Source organism: Budorcas taxicolor, chromosome 1, assembly GCF_023091745.1.
Source record: "Budorcas taxicolor isolate Tak-1 chromosome 1, Takin1.1, whole genome shotgun sequence".
Classification (NCBI taxonomy): Eukaryota; Metazoa; Chordata; class Mammalia; order Artiodactyla; family Bovidae; genus Budorcas; species Budorcas taxicolor.
In genome coordinates this window covers 8,397,125-8,413,028 of record NC_068910.1, presented here as the reverse complement: position 1 = coordinate 8,413,028, position 15,904 = coordinate 8,397,125, and the positions used below count along the sequence as shown (strand labels likewise).

At 40.6% G+C, this 15,904-nt stretch overlaps 1 protein-coding gene and 1 non-coding gene across 6 annotated transcripts in view; both read left to right on the top strand.

The window, feature by feature from the left end:
• The window catches only part of SCAP (SREBF chaperone), a 96,908-nt gene that overhangs the window by 22,484 nt on the left and 58,520 nt on the right, over positions 1–15,904 (top strand). The window lies entirely within an intron of this gene.
• On the top strand, positions 14,713–14,821 carry LOC128058005 (U6 spliceosomal RNA). Its single transcript, XR_008200384.1, has one exon. It is a non-coding gene; the product is annotated as a U6 spliceosomal RNA (small nuclear RNA).

Here is a 15,904-nt window from a genome sequence, read left to right as displayed (position 1 = left end):
AGAATTCTATTTTTCTGTTGACCTCTCATGATACAGTGGTATTATGTGAGTAATAGTTACATAATCACCATAGTAAAAGATGCTCATCAGTTTTCACAGTCAATAGCCGGGCAAAAAATAAAAGGTGATTGCAGTTGCAGGCCAGAACAGGAATGTGATTAACCTATCGATATAAAGTAATTACCTACAACCTGGGGCGGGGGGGGGGGGTGGGGCGGCGGTCAAGCAGAATGATGTGTAAGTGAAGTGCGTGCATGCACATTTTTTCATCTGCCCGGCCAGTCTATGTCTTTTGGTTGGTGCATTGAATCCACTTACATTTAAGGTAATTATCCATATATATGGTCCTATTACCATTTTCTTAATTATTTTGGGTTTATTTTCCGTAGGTCTTTTCCTTCTCTTCTGTTTTCTGTCTAGAGATGTTCCTTTAGTATTTGTCGTAAAGCTGGTTTGGTGGTGCTGATTTCTCTTAGCTTTTGCTTGTCTTGAAAGCTTTTGATTTCTCCATCAAATCTGAATGTGAGTCTTGCTGAGTAGTGTATTCTTGGTTGCAGCTTCTTCCCTTTTGTCACTTTAAATCTTGCCATTCCCTTCTGGCTTGTACAGTTTCTGTTGAGGAATCAACTGGTAGGTTGTTGTCATTTTTCCCTCGTGGCTTTTAATATTTTATCTTTGTCTTTAATTTTTGTCAGTTTAGTTACTATGTGTTTTGGTGTGTTCTTCCTTGGGTGTATCCTGCCTGGGACCCTCTTCTTCCTGGACTTGGTTAACTATTTCCTATCCCATGTTAGGGAAGTTTTCAGCTGTTATCTCTTCAAATATTGTCTCAGGTCCTTTCTCTCTCGTCTCCTTCTGGGACCCCTGTCATGCAAATATTGGTGTGTTTTAGGCTGTTTCCTTTTTTTTCATTATCTTTTTCATTCTGTTCTTTGGCAGTGACTTCCACCGTTCTGTCCCCCAGGTCATTTATCCGCTCTTCTGCCTCAGCTATCCTGCGGTTGATTTCTGCTAGTGTATGATTCATCTCTGTTTGTTTGCTCTTTAGCTCTGCTAGGTCTTTGGTAAGCATTTCTTGCATCTTCTCCATTGTTTTCCTGAGATCCTGGATCATCTTCACTATCATTATTCTGAATTTTTTTTCTGAAAGGTTGCTTATCTCCACTTCATTTAGTTGTTTTGCTGCGGTTTTATGTTGTCCCTTCCTCTGGGACATAACTATCTGCTTTTTCACCCTGATTTCCTTGCTGTAATGTGGTTTTTGTTCTAGCTGCTGTGGGATTGTGGCTCTTCTTGCTTCTTCTGTCTGCCTTCTGATGGAGGAGGGTAACGAGCTTGAGTAACCTTCCAGATGGGAGGGAATGGCTGTGGGGAAAAACTGGGATTTGCTCTGGTGGGCAAGGCTTTGCTCAGTAAAGCTCTAATCCAGTTGTCTCCTGGTGGCTGGGGCTGCACTCTCTAGCTGTCAGCTGTTTGGCCTGAGGTGACCCACCTCTGGGATCTGCAGGCTCTATGGTAGGGCTGACGGTGACCTCCAGGAGGGCTCACTCCAAGGGGAGTCTTCCAGGACTGCTGTTGCCAGTGCCCCCATCCCTGTGGGGAGCCCCTGCGGACCCATGCCTCCACAGGAGACCCTCCAGCACCAGCCGGCTTTGGTTCAGTCACCTGTGGGTCACTGCTCCTTTGCTCTGGGCCTTGGTACGTGCATGATTTTGTTTGTGCCCTCCAAGACTGGAGTCTGTTTCCCTCAGCCCTGTGGAAGTCCTATAATCGAATCCCGCTGGTCTTCAAGGTCAGATTCCCTGGGGACTCCCAGTTCCCTTTGTTGGATCCGCAGGCTGATGTGGGGTTCAGAACCTTCATTACAGTGGAGAACTTCTTTGATATTGTTGTTCTCCAGTTTGTGGGCCGCCCACCTGGTAGTTACGGGATTTGATTTTATCACGATTGCAACCCTCCTACCATCTCACTGTGGCTGCTTCTTTGTCTTTGGATGTTGAATATCAGGATGGTGGGTCCTGCCAGTCGATAGTTGTTCAATGGCTAGTTGAGATTTTGGTGCTCTGGCAGAAGATGAGTGCATGTCCTTCTACTCTGCCATCTTAAACCGGAAGCTGGAACTACCCAGCTGCAGTATTTGTGCCTGGAGAATTCTGTGGACAGAGGAGCCTGGTGGACTACAGTCCACGGGGTCACAAAGAGCTGGACACAACTGAGTGACTAAAACTTTCTGTCTTCTCACTAGTAATCAGGCTGTTCAGATTTTCTATTCTTGATTTAATCTTCAGTTCAGTTCAGTTGCTCAGTCGTGTCCAACTCTTTGCAACCCCATGAATCGCAGCACACCAGGCCTCCCTGTCCATCACCAACTCCCAGAGTTCACTCAGACGTCCATCTGGTCAGTGATGCCATCCAGCCATCTCATCCTCTGTCATCCTCTTCTCCTCCTGCCCCCAATCCCTTCCAGCATCAGAGTCTTTTCCAATGAGTCAACTCTATTGGTTGTATATTTCTAAGATACTATTCATTTGTTTTTTGGTTGTCAATTTTGTTGGCATCTAATTTTTCATAGAAGTCTCTTATGATCCTCTGTATTTCTGTGATATCATCTGCTTTCATTTCTGATTGAGTTTTCTGTTTTGGTGAGTCTAGCTAAAGCTGTGTCAGTTTTGTCTTTTCAAAAAACAAGCTTTTGGTTTCATTCATCTTTTCTGTTGTCTTTCTAGACTGTTTCCGCTTTGATCTCTGTTATTTCCTTCCTTCTAAGTAGAAGGCCTAGATTATTCTTCTTTTTCTGGTTCTTGAGGTGTAAAGTTAGGCTGTCTATTTGAGATAGTTGTTTTTTCTAAGCACAGACCTTTATTATTATAAACTTTCCTCTTAAAACTACTTTTGCTGCATTCCATAAGTTTTGGTATGTTGGTTTCCATTTTTGTATCATGATTTAAAAAATTTTTTTAATTCTCTTTTGATTTCTCTGATGTATTGGTTCTTCAAGAGTTTGTTGCTTACTTTCCAAATTTGTGAGTTTTCCATTTTTCTTCCTGTTACTGACTCCTAGTTTCATATTATTGTGGTCAGAAAAGACCCTTCGTTGTTTTGGTATTGGCTTCTTTCTTTGGCTGTGTCAGGCCTGAGTTGCGTTACGCAGGGTCTTCCGTGCAGCGCCCAGCCTCTGCCTAGTTGTGGTGCAGGTTCAGTCGTTGCGGCACACGGGCTTAGTTGCTCCTTGGCGTGTGGGATCTTAGTTCCGTGACCAGGGGTCAAAGCTGCCTCGCCTGTATGCAGGGCGAATTCTTTACTGGACCACCAGGGAAGTCCCTCCTTCATTCTTTAGTTTTCTAAGACTTGTTTTCTGGCCCAACTCAGGATCTATCCTGAAGAATGTTCCGTGTGCGCTTGAGAAGAATGTGTGTTCCAGTGCTGTTTGCATGAAATATTTTGTGCCGTGTATGTCTGATGGGTCCATTTGTTCTGGAGTTTAGTTCAAATTCAAATGCTTCCTTATTGGTTTTCTGTTTGAACAATCTCTGTTTCGTAGACAGTGGGGTGTAGAGGTCCCCTAATGTTACTGTATTGTCCTTTTCTCCCTTCAGATCTGTTAGCATTTGTTTAGCATATTTAGATATAGTGACCTTTTTTGTCTCTTGTCCAGCTTTAAAAAGTATCTTTGTTGATTTTGTCTTCGTTCATCTTTGGCTGTGCTGGGTCTCCTTCGCTGCGCGTGCTTTTCTCTGGTTGTGGTGAGCAAGGGCTGTGCTCTTGTCCTGGTGCATGGCCTTCTACCTGCGGTGGCTTCTTTTGTTGCAGAGCAGGGGCCCTGGAGCTCACTCTCAGTAGTTGTGGCTCATGGGCTTAGTTGCTCTGTGACATGTGGGATCTTCTGGGTCAGGGATTGAACCCATGTCTCCGGCATTGCCAGGCAGATTCTTTACCAGTGAACCTCCAGGGAAGCCCTCTTGTTAAGTTTTTGTCTGGTATAAGTATAGCCATTTCTGCTCTCATTTGGTTTTCATTTGCATGAAATATCTTCTTCTATCCTTTCACTTTGAGTCTTTTTGTGTCCTTAAAGTCCATGGGGTCGCGAAGAGTTGGACACGACTAGGCGACTTCACTTTCACTTTTCACTTTCATGCATTGGAGAAGGAGATGGCAACCCACTCCAGTGTTTTTGCCTGGAGAATCCCAGGGATGGGGGAGCCTGGTGGGCTGCCATCTATGGAGTTGCACAGAGTCGGACACAACTGAAGTGACTTAGCAGCAGCAGCAAAGCTAAATTGAGTGTCTTTGAATAGATGATATAGAATGTCATTTGGTTACCTGTTCTAATAAAGTTTCTCCTTGATGATGAAAAAAAAAATCTAAATTGAGTCTCTTGTGGGAAGCATATAGTTGGGTCTTTTTTTTTTTTAATCCATTCAGCTACTGTATGCCTTTTGAATAGATGGATGATTTAAAGATGTAAAATTTAAAGTAATTATTGATAAGTAAAGATTTACTAGGTCTTTTTGTTAGCTCAGCTGGTTGTATCTTATTATGTTCTGACTGTTTTGTAGTTCCTTTCTTCCTCTCTTGATATCATTTTTTTTTGAATTGATAATTTTCCTTAGTGGTATATATTTTTTTAAGTATTTTTAGTGCCTTAATTGAGGCAAAATTGTCATGCAATAGACTGCACAGTATTTAAAGTACAATTTGATGAATTTAACATATATATATACACATACATATCCTGAAACTATCACTGCAATCAAGATAATATGCATATCTATCACCTCCCACAAAAAAAACAATGAATAAAACAGACCCATCTAATGCAATGTAAAGTGAAGAGTTGTATTTTAACGATTTTGTTTGTTTGTTTTTATTAATTGGAGAGTAATTTCTTTACAGTGTTGTGTTGGTTTCTGCCGTAAAACAGTGTGAAACAGCATAAGTATACATACGCCCCCTCCGTCTTGAACTTCCCTCCCAGCCACCCCCATCCCACCCCTCTAGGTTGCCACAGAGCACGGTTGAGCTCCGTGTGTTATCAGCAGCGTCCCACTGGCTTCTGTCTTACACGTGGTGATGGACATGTTTCGGCACTGCTCTCTCGGTTTGGCCCCCTCTCCTTCCCCCTCTGCGTCCACAGTCTGTTCTCTCTGTCTGCGTCTGTTGCTGCCGTGCTGATAGATTCATCGGTACCGTTTCTCCAGATTCTGTATATATGCATTGTTACGCAATATGTGTTTTTCTCTTTCTGACTTACTTCACTGTAACAGGCTCTAGGTTCATACACCTCACTGAAACTGACTCAGATTTATTCCTTTTTGTTTACTTTTGTTCCTTTTTATGGCTAAGTAATATTCCATTGTATATATGTATCACAACTTCCTTATCCATTCATTTGTCAGTGGACATCTAGGTTGCTTCTGTGTTCTGGCTGTTGTAAATAGTGCTACGCTGGGCATTGGGGTATGTTTGTCTTATTCAGTTATGGTTTTCTCAGAATATATGCCCAGGAGTGGGGTTACTGTGTCCTATGGTAGTTTTATTTTTAGTTTTTTTCTTAAATAAATCTCCACACTGTTCTCCCTAGTGGCTATATCAGTTTACATTTGTACCAGCTGTGCAAGAGCACTCCCTTTTCTCTACATCCTTTCCTGCATTTATTGTTTATGGAGTTTTTTATAACGGCCATTCAAACTACCTCATTGTGGTTTTGATTTGCGTTTCTCTAATAATGAGTGGTGTTGAACATTTTTTCATGTGTTTGATGGCCTTCTGTATGTCTTCTTTGGAGAAATGTCTGTTTAGGTCTTCTGCCCATTTTTTAATTGGGTTGTTTGTTTTTCAGATATTGAGCTGCCTGAACGGCTTTTATATTTTGGATCCTTAGTGGCATGTTTTGATCTTGATCTTTTATCTGTCTGCTCTAGTTTTCTGTTTTGTGATTTTTGTCAGGTTTGTAAAAAATACCTTCCAGTGATAAGAATCAATTTTAAGCTAATAACTTTGATAGCATATAAAAATTCTGTGCTTTTCTCTCTTCTTCCACTTTATGTTTTTGATATCACTTTACATCTTTTCATGTAGAAATTATTGTAGCTATAGTGATTTTTAATACTTCTGTGCCTTATCCTGTATAGTAGAGTTAAGAGATAACATACCAGCATAATACAGTACTAAAGTCATCCTCAGTATGTGGGAGATTGGTTCCCTGACACCCCCCATCCCTTGTATATACCCAGAATCCAGGATGTCTAAGTCCCTTGGATAAAACGGAGTAGTGCTTATGTATAAACTTTGAGTCATCTGAGATTACTTATAATACCTAATGCAGTGTAAATATCATCTACATGGTTGTAAATACTATGTAAATTGTAGCTGGAATAGTGCATATTCAAGGTTTACTTTTTGGAACTTTCTGAGTTTGGTTTCCTCAAATATTTTCAGTCAGTTTCTTGCAGTCTGTGGATGTGGAATTCTTGAATAGGGAGGGCCAACTGTATTTTGAATTTGACTGTATACTTGCCTATACCAGTGTGTTTTATATTTCCTTATGTTTTCGTGTTATTAATGTCCGCTCATTTCAGCTTGAAGAACTCCTTTTAGCATTTCTTGTAAGGCAGAGCTAGTGATGATGAATGCTCTACACATTCGTCTGACTGGGAAAATCTTTTTTTTTAATTTATATATTTCTTTTTTGCTGCACTGGACTCTTTGCTATGAGCAAACTCTAGTTGTGGCCAGTGGGGTGCTGCCCTCTAGCTGTGCTGGGGGCTTGTTGCTGTGGCTTCTCTTGTTGCAGATGGGCTCCAGGACACACAGGCTCCAGAAGCTGTGGCCGCGGGCTTAGCTGCCCTGTGGCTGTGGGATCTTAGATTCTGGACGAAGGATCGAACCCATGTCCCCTGCATTGGCAGGTGGATTTTTAACCGCAGGACCACCAAGAAGTTTCCTGTGTGGGAGAGTCTATCTCTCCTTCATTTCTGAAGGATAGGTTTGCCAGGTAAAGTATTCTTGGTTGGCAGATATTTTTGCTTTGTTTTGTTTTATTGAAATATGGTTGATTCACAATTTGGTGTTAGTTTCAAGTGTACAGCAAAATGATTCAATGTTTTTTATGTATCTGTTCTTTTTAATTATTTTCCCATTTAGGTTGTTTCATAATACTGTATAGGTATCATAATACCTATACAGTAGGTCCTTGTTGGGTATCCTTTTCCAGTATAACAGTGTGTACATGTCAGTCCCAAACTCCCTAACTGTCCCTCCCACAACCTGTCCTCTCTGGTAACCATAAGTTTGTGCTCTAAGCCTGTGAGTCTATTTCTGTTTTGTAAATATGTTCACTTGTATAATTTTTTAAAGATTCTGCATATAAATGATATCATACCATATTTCTCTTACTCTGACTTAACTTCACTTAGTATGACAGTCTCTAGCTCCATCCTTGTTGCTGCAAATGGCATTATTTCATCCTTTTTAATGGCTGAGTGATATTCCATTGTAATATGTACCATATCTTCTTTATCCATTCTTCTTTTGATGAACATTTAGGTTGCTTCCATGTCTTGGCTATTGTAAACAGTGCTAAAAAGAACACTGGAGAGTGCATGCATCTTTTCAGACCAGGTTTTCCCTGGATACATGCCCAGGAGTGGGATTGCAGGATCTTATGGTAGTTCTATTTGTAGTTTCTTCAGGAATCTCCATACTTCTTTGTTCCATAGTGGCTGCTTCAGTTTGTATTCCCACAAACAGTGTAGGAGGGTTCCCTTCTCTCCACCCCATCTCCAGCATTTATTGTTTGTGGCTTTTGATGATAGCCATTTTCACTGGTGTGAAGTGATAGCCATTTTAGTTTTGATTTGCATTTCTGTAATAATTAGCCATGTTGAACATCTCTTCATGTGCCTCTTGGCCCTCTGTAAGTCTCCTCTGGAGAACTGTTTGTTTGGGTCTTCTGCTTATTTTTTGATTGGGTTGTTTCTTCTGATGATACTAAGCCACATGAGCTGTTTGTAAATTTTGGATGCTAATCCCTTGTTGGTTACATCACTGGCAAATATTTTCTCCCATTATATGAGTTGTTTTTAATTTTGTTTATGGTTTTCTTTGCTGTGCAAAAGATTTGAGCTTAATTAGGTCTCATTTGTTTATATTTGTTTTTATTTCCATTACTCTGGGAGACAGGTCAAAAAGATATTGCTGAGATTTCTGTCGTGAGAGTGTTATGCCTGTGTTTTTCTCTGAGTTTTATAGTATCCAGTGTCACATTTAGATCTTTTATCCAGTTTGAATTTTTTTGTGTGTATAGTGTTAAATAATGTTTTAATTTTATTTTTTTGCGTGTGAGTTGTCCAGTTTTCCAAGCACTGTTTGGACTGTCTTTCCTCCATTGTATAGTCTTGCCTCCTTTGTTTAGATTAACTGACCGTGGGTACATGGGTTTATTTCTGGGCTTTCTGTCCTCTTCCTTTGATCTGTCTTTGTTTCTGTGCCCATACCATATTGTTTGGATAATTATAACTTTGTAGTGTGGTCTGAAGAAAGGGGGCCTTTTCCTCCAGCTCCGGTTTTCTTTGTTAGGATTGCTTTGGCTGTTTGGGATATTTTGTGTCTCCATACAAATTTTAAGATATTTTGTTCTATTCTATTAACAGTGCCATTGGTAATTTGATAGGGATTGCATTGAATCTACAGATTGCCTTTGGTAGTATGTCATTTTACCATTATTGATTATTCCAATCCAAGAACATGATATATCTTTCCATCTGTTTGTGTCATCTCCAATTTGTTTCATCAGTGTCATAATTTTCAGAACACAGGTCTTTTGTCTCCTTATTCCTAGGTACAGTATTTTATTCTCTTTGATATGATCGTAAATGGAGTTGTTTCTTGAACTTCTCTTTCTGATCTTTCATTGTTAGTGTATAGAAATTGAACAGACTTCTGTGTTTTAATTTTGTAACCTGCAACTTTACCAAATTCATTAATGAGCTTTAGTAGTGTTGTTAGAATTTCCTGTGTATAGTATCATGTCATCTGTAATAGCGACATTTCACTGGTTCTTTCCCTTTTCCAGTTTGGATACCTTTTATTTCTTTTGTCTTTTCTGATTGCCATGGCTAGGACTTCCAAAAACTCTGTTGAATAAAAGTGACGAGAGTGGGTATTCTTTGTTCCTGACCTTAGAGGACATGCCTTCAGCTTTTCACCATTTAGTATGATGTTAGCTGTAAGTTTGTCATAAGTGGACTTTATGATGTTGAGGTAGGTTCCCTCTGTGCCCGTTTTCTGTGGAGTTTTTATTGTAAATGGATGTTGTATTTTGTCATAAGTTTTCTTCACGTCTATTGAGATGATCGTATAGTTTTTAGTCTTCAATTTGTTGATGTGGTGTATCACATTGATTTATGGATATTGAAAAATCCTTGCATCCCTGGGATAAACTCCGCTTGGTCATGATGTATATAATCTTTTTAATGTATTGTTGGATTTCGACTGCTAGAATTTTGTTGAGGATTTCTGTGTCTGTCATTAGTGATCTTGGCCTGTTATTCTGTGTGTGTGTGTGGTATGTTTGTCTGGTTTTGGTATCAGGGTGATAGCTGGCCTCACAGAATGAGTTTGGGAGACTTCCTTCCTCTGCAGCAGTTTCAGAAAGATAAGTGTTAGCTCTTCTCTAAATGTTTGACAGAATTCGCCTGTGTAGCCATCTGGTTCTGGGCTTTTGTTTGTTGAGAGTTTTTTTTTTTTTTTTTTTTAAGGTAGACACGTTTCTTTTTCTCTCTTTTTTTTAACATATTAATTTTTTTTAAAACAGTAGTCATTTTTTTGGCTGCACTGGGTCTTTGTTGCTGCACGTGGGCTTTCTCTAGCTGTAGAGAGCGAGGGCTACTTTTCCGTTGTGGTGAATGGGCTTCTCATTGTGCTCCATTGCGGGGGCTTCTCTTGCTGCAGAGCGCAGGCTCTCAGGCCTGCGGGCTCAGTAGTTGTGGAGCACAGGCTTAGCTGCCCTACAGCACGTGGGATCTTCCTGGACCAGGGATGGAGCCTGTGTCTCCTGCATTGACTGGCGAGTTCTTAATCACTGGACCACCAGGGAAGTCCTGTTGGGAGTGTTTTAATCAGAGTTTTAATTTCAGTACTTGTGATTGGTCTGTTCATATTTTCTGTTTCTTCCTGTTTCAGTCTTAGGAAATAGTATCTAAGAATTTCTCCATATCTTCCAAGCTGTCCTTTTCATTGGTGTCTGGTTGCTATAATAGTCTATTTTAAAAATATATATATTACTATAGTTGCCTTATAATGTTTTAGGTACACAGCAAAGTGATTCAGTTACACATATATACATATATTATTTTTCAGATTATTTTCCATTATAGGTTATTAAAGATATTAACTATAGTTCCCAGTGCTATATGGTGAACTTTTGTTTCTTGTTGCGTATCTGTTTTTTTCAGTTAGAAATCTAGCATTCTATTCATACTGGGTCAAACTAGTGGCATCAAAATGTCATAAATTTTTTAATTAGACAAAAATTCATTAGTTTTCTAAAATATATATTATACATGCTATATATATTTGTATATACTACGCTTGATAAAGGCTTGAGAAAGAATGTAAAAAAAAGGAAGGGATGGAGAAAGTAGAAAACATAAAGGAAATGGAAGCCCTGAATATGAAATAGAAAAAGTGGAACAAACTAGATAAACGTGAAAGATCATCATATAGTCCAGTTGTTTTTAAGCATGGCTGCTCATTAGAAACATTTCTGGAGCTTTGGAGGAAAAAAGCAATACCTGGACATTTATATTTTTCAAAAATGTAATAGCCTCTTATGATTCTTTGTATTTCTGTGCTGCCAGTTGTAACTTCCTTTTCATTTCTGATCTTGATTTGAGTCATTTCCCTTTTTTTCTTGAAGAGTCTGTCTAAAGGTTTATCAGCTGTTATCTTTTCAAAGAATCAGCTTGTAGTTTCATTGACCTTTGATATTATTTCCTTCATCTATATCTTTATTTTATTTTTATTGGAGTGTCGTTGCTTTACTCTGTATCATTTGTTTCTTCTCTGATCTTTATGATTTCTTCCCTTCTGCTAACTTTAGGTTTTGTTTGTTCTTTCTCTAATTGCTTTTGGTGTAAGTTTAGATTGTTTATTTAAGATTTTTTTTCCTGAAATAAGGTTGTGTTGCTGTAAAATACTCTCTTAGGTTTGCTTTGGCTGTATCCTGCAGGTTTTGGATCGTTGTGCTTTTGTTTTCGTTAATCACTGGGTATGTTTTGAATTCCACTTTGATTTCTTCAGTGAGCCACTGGCTGTGTAGTAGCATATTGTCTTCTGTGTGTTTGTGTTTTTAATAGTTTTTTTCCTTGTACTTTATTTCTAATCTCATAGCGTTGTGGTTGGAAAAGATGCTTGATATAACTTCAACTTTCTTAAATTTACCAAGACCTGCTTTGTGATCCTGTTTTTCTTTTGTTAATAAGATGGTTTGTATTATTTTTTAGGCTTCACATGTAAGTGGTATTATATAATAGTTGTCTTTGTCTTCACTTGGTGTGATGTACTCTAGGTCCATCCATGTTGCTGCAAATGGCAATATTTCTTTCTTTTTTTAATGGCTGAGAAATACTCCATTGTATGCATGTGTGTAGGGGTATGTGTGTATCACATAAAGAACACATGTTCTTTATCCATTCATCTTTTGAGGGGTACTTACCTGAAATGGCAACCCACTCCAGTACTCTTGCCTGGAAAATCCCATAGACTGAGAAGCCTGGTAGGCTACAGTCCATGGGGTCGCAAAGAGTCGGACACAACTGAGCAACTTTCCTTTCCTTTCCTATCTGTTGTACATAGTACTGTTGAGAACGTTAGGGTGCATCTATCTTTTCAAATTAGAGTTTTCAGCTTTTCTGCATATAGGTTGGCAGATTTCTCTCTCTCTCTTTTTTTTTTTTTTTGCAGCATTTTGAATAAATCATTTCGTTCTCTCCTGGCCTGCAATATGTGAGAAATCCACTGGTAGCCTTATGGGAGTTTCCTTGTATGTGAGGAATTTTTTTCTCTAGTTGCTTTTAAAATTCTCTTTGTCTTTGATTTTAGGTGATTTCATTATGTTGTGTCTTGAGATCTTTTGCTGCTGCTGCTGCTGCTAAGTCGCTTCAGTCGTGTCCGACCCTGTGTGACCCCATAGACGGCAGCCCACGAGGCTCTCCCGTCCCTGGGATTCTCCAGGCAAGCTGGAGTGTGTTGCCATTTCCTTCTCCAATGCATGAAAGTAAAAAGCGAAAGTGAAGTCACTCAGTCCTTAGCGACCCCATGGACTGCAGCCTACCAGGCTCCTCCGTCCATGGGATTTTCCAGGCAAGAGTACTGGAGTGGGTTGCCATTGGATGTCTAAATCTCTTCACAGATTGGGAAGATCTCAGCTATTATTTCTTTAAATAAGTTTTCTGCTGCCCCTTTCTCCCTTTCTCTTCCTTTGGGGACTCCAACAGTTGTTAGGTTGTCTCTCTTCATACCCCATAATTTGTGAAGGCTTTCTTCACTTTTTCATATTTTCTCTTCATTCACGTTAACCTGGATAATTTCAAGTGACCTGTCATTGACTTCATGGATTTTTTTTTCTTCTGCTTGATTAAGTCTGTGGTTGGACACAACTGAGCGACCAACACTTTTGTTCATGTATTATTTTTCTGACTTCATTGAATTGTCTGTTTTCTTGCAGCTCATTAAGGATATCTTTAAAACACTTTGAATTTTCTGTTGGGTAGATTGCAGATCTCCATTTCTTTGGGATCAGTAATTGAAGAATTACCGTGTTCCTTCGGTGGTGTCATGTTTCATGGAGTTTTCTTATTCCGTGAAGTCTCATGTTGCCGTCTTTGCACTTGAAGCCATCATCTCTTCCAGGCTTCAGGAGAGATACAACTTCTGTCAGCCCTGCTAGGGATTTCTCAGGAAATGAAAATTTCATTAGCAGCTACTCGAAATGCTTTTTTAATGGTTATTGAGTTTTAGAATCAACCTGTAGAAAACAGGCAGTTCAGTGGTTAACACTCCATGCTCCCCATGGATGGTGCACAGGTTCAATCCCTGGTTGGGAATTAAGTCTGCATGGCGTGGCCTTAAAACAAACAAGGGAAAATGTAAGGGTCCTGATTTTGCTCAGCATGTGGTAAGCACACAATACCCTTTGTCTCTGGCTGCATGTGTGTTAAGTAGCTTCAGTGTGTCCGAAACTGTGCGACCCTATGGACTGTAGCCCGCCAAGCTCCTCTGTCTGTGAGATTCTCCAAGCAAGAATACTGGAGTGGGTTGCTGTGCTCTCCTGCAGGGGATCTTCCCAGCCCAGGGATCAAACCCAGATCTCCCGCGTTATAGACACATTCTTTACCATCTGAGCTACCAGGGAAGCCCAAAAAACTAGAGTGGGTAGCCTGTCCCTTCTCCAGGGGAACTTCTGGACCCAGGAATTGAACCAGGGTCTCCTGCATTGCAGGCAGATTCTTTACCAGCTGAGCTACCAGGGAAGCCCATTCTCTCTGTGTCTCTTACATCTCCTGCATTGGCAGGCAGGTTCTTTCCCACTAGTGTCACCTGGGAAGTCCTGGCTAAATACACTTAAATGACTAGGGCCGATGGCATGGACCAGCGGTTGGAAAGGAAACTGTTTTTGTTTTTTCTCTCCATAGAGTATCTTCTAGCATGGACTCAAAGGTAACGCAGAACCTGGAACTGGACACTAGGTTTAGACAGAATTCCAAGAGAAGCTTGTCCTTCTAGTCTGAGGAGTGAGAAAGGGACTTCTTAAGAGATTGAAGGGTAGGGATGTGGGAGAAAAATCTGGTGTCTTGTTTGTTTCTTTCCCTTCCATTTTCTCCTGCTCTTGTCCCCCATGAAATTTTGTGGTGGTGAAGGCAATAATGACATTGGCAGCCAGCAGGGAGAGGAATCCTTTTATTTACAGGGATTATGGTCTCAAGAGCATGGAGAAATTTGCTGATTTTGTTCTCAATTCTTACTACTTGTTGGGAAGCAATCACAGTTGTGGGAGGTGCTCAGCAATAGAAAGAAATGAAATTCTTTCCTTTCTTGCCAGTAGACCCGCAAAAGGTCCTTTGGGAGCTGGAATGTCTTGGAGAGGTTGTAAAGAGGAACGTCAAAGTCGCTCAGTGATGTCCGACTCTTTGCGACCCCATGGACTGGAGTGGGTAGCCTTTCCCGTCTCCAGGGCATCTTCCCAACCCAGGGATCAAACCCAGGTCTCCCTCATTGCAGGCGGATTCTTTACCAGCTGAGCCACAAGGGAAGCCCAAGAATACTGGAGTGGGTAGCCTATCTGTTCTCCAGCGGATCTTCCCGACCCAGGAAGTGAACCGGGGTCTCCTGCATTGCAGGCGATTCTTTACCAGCTGAGCTATCGGGGAATCCCTGTAAACAGGAAGGAACTCAACAAAGTGAACCCATAATACCGTGTATGAACTCTTGGATTCTCCTAAATATTATTTGTGCATTTGACCCTAAACAGCACACCAGAGGCTAGACTGCTGCCCAAGTCATGTGCCGGAATCTGCACAGTACACTTGAGACAAGTCAGAATGATACCGCAGGGGCTTTGAAATGATCTGGTGTTGGAACCACAGCCCAGGAAGAGAGGATAGGAATTTGTGGGTTGGACTTAATCAGGGAGATTGCTGCTAAAACAAAACTGTGCACTCGCTTCAGCAGCACATACACTGAAATCGGGACAATACAGAGAAGATTAGCATGGCCCCTGTACAAGGATGACATGCAAATTCCTGAAGTGTTTCATCTTTTTTTTCCTTAAAAAACTAGGAATAGAACTACCATATGACCAAAAATCCCACTACTGGGCATATACCCTGAGAAAACCATAATTGAAAGAGACACATGTACTCCAGTTTTTGCTGCAGCACTGTTTACAATAGCTAGGACATGGAAGCACCTAGATGTCCATTGACAGATGAGTGAATAAAGAAGTTGTGGTACATGTGTACAATGGAATGTTACTCAGCCATTAACATGTTTGAGTCAGTCTTAATGAAGTGGATGGACCTGAAACCTGTTACACATAGTGAGATGGGTCAGAGAGAGAAGGACAAATACCACATATCAATGCATATATATGGAGTCTAGAAAGATGGTACTGATGAACCTATTTGCAGGGCAGCAGTGGATACACAGACATAGAGAACAGACTTTCGTGGACCCAGTCAGGGAAGGAGAGGGTGGGCCGAATTGAGAGAGCAGGATGGAAACATATACATTGCAATATGTGAAATAGTTAGCTAGTGGGAATTTGCTGTATGAGGTAGGGAGCTCAAATCAGGGACTCTGTGACAGCCTGGAGGGGTGGCTTGGGGTGGGAGGTGGGAGGAAGTTCAAGAGGGAGGGGGCATATGTATACCTTTGGCTGATTCATGTTGATAATGGCAGAAACCAACACAATATTGTAAAGCAAATATCATCCAATTAAAAACTAAAAAAAACCCCACCATTTTCTATTGGACTTGAACAAGATCCAGAATACTGTAGCATAGCATCCAAACATTCAAAGTTACTCCACATATAAACAATCAGGAAAATCTTATCATCTCCTAAGGGGAAAAGACAGTCAACAGATGGCCGTCATGACATAATAGAGATGTTGGAATCAACAAAGGAATTTAAACTATAATTATTAGTTAAAACCTGGCTCTAATACTTGAGGGTGCACATTCTTTTTTATAAGTTTGTTTATATTGGCCATGCTTTGTCTTTGTTGCTGCGTGGGCTCTTTGGTTGCGGCCGGTGGAGGCTACTCGCTGGTTGTAGCGCACAGGATTCGTGTCGCAGAGGCTTGTCTTGTAGTGGAGCACGGGGTCTGTAGGTGCAGGTTTCA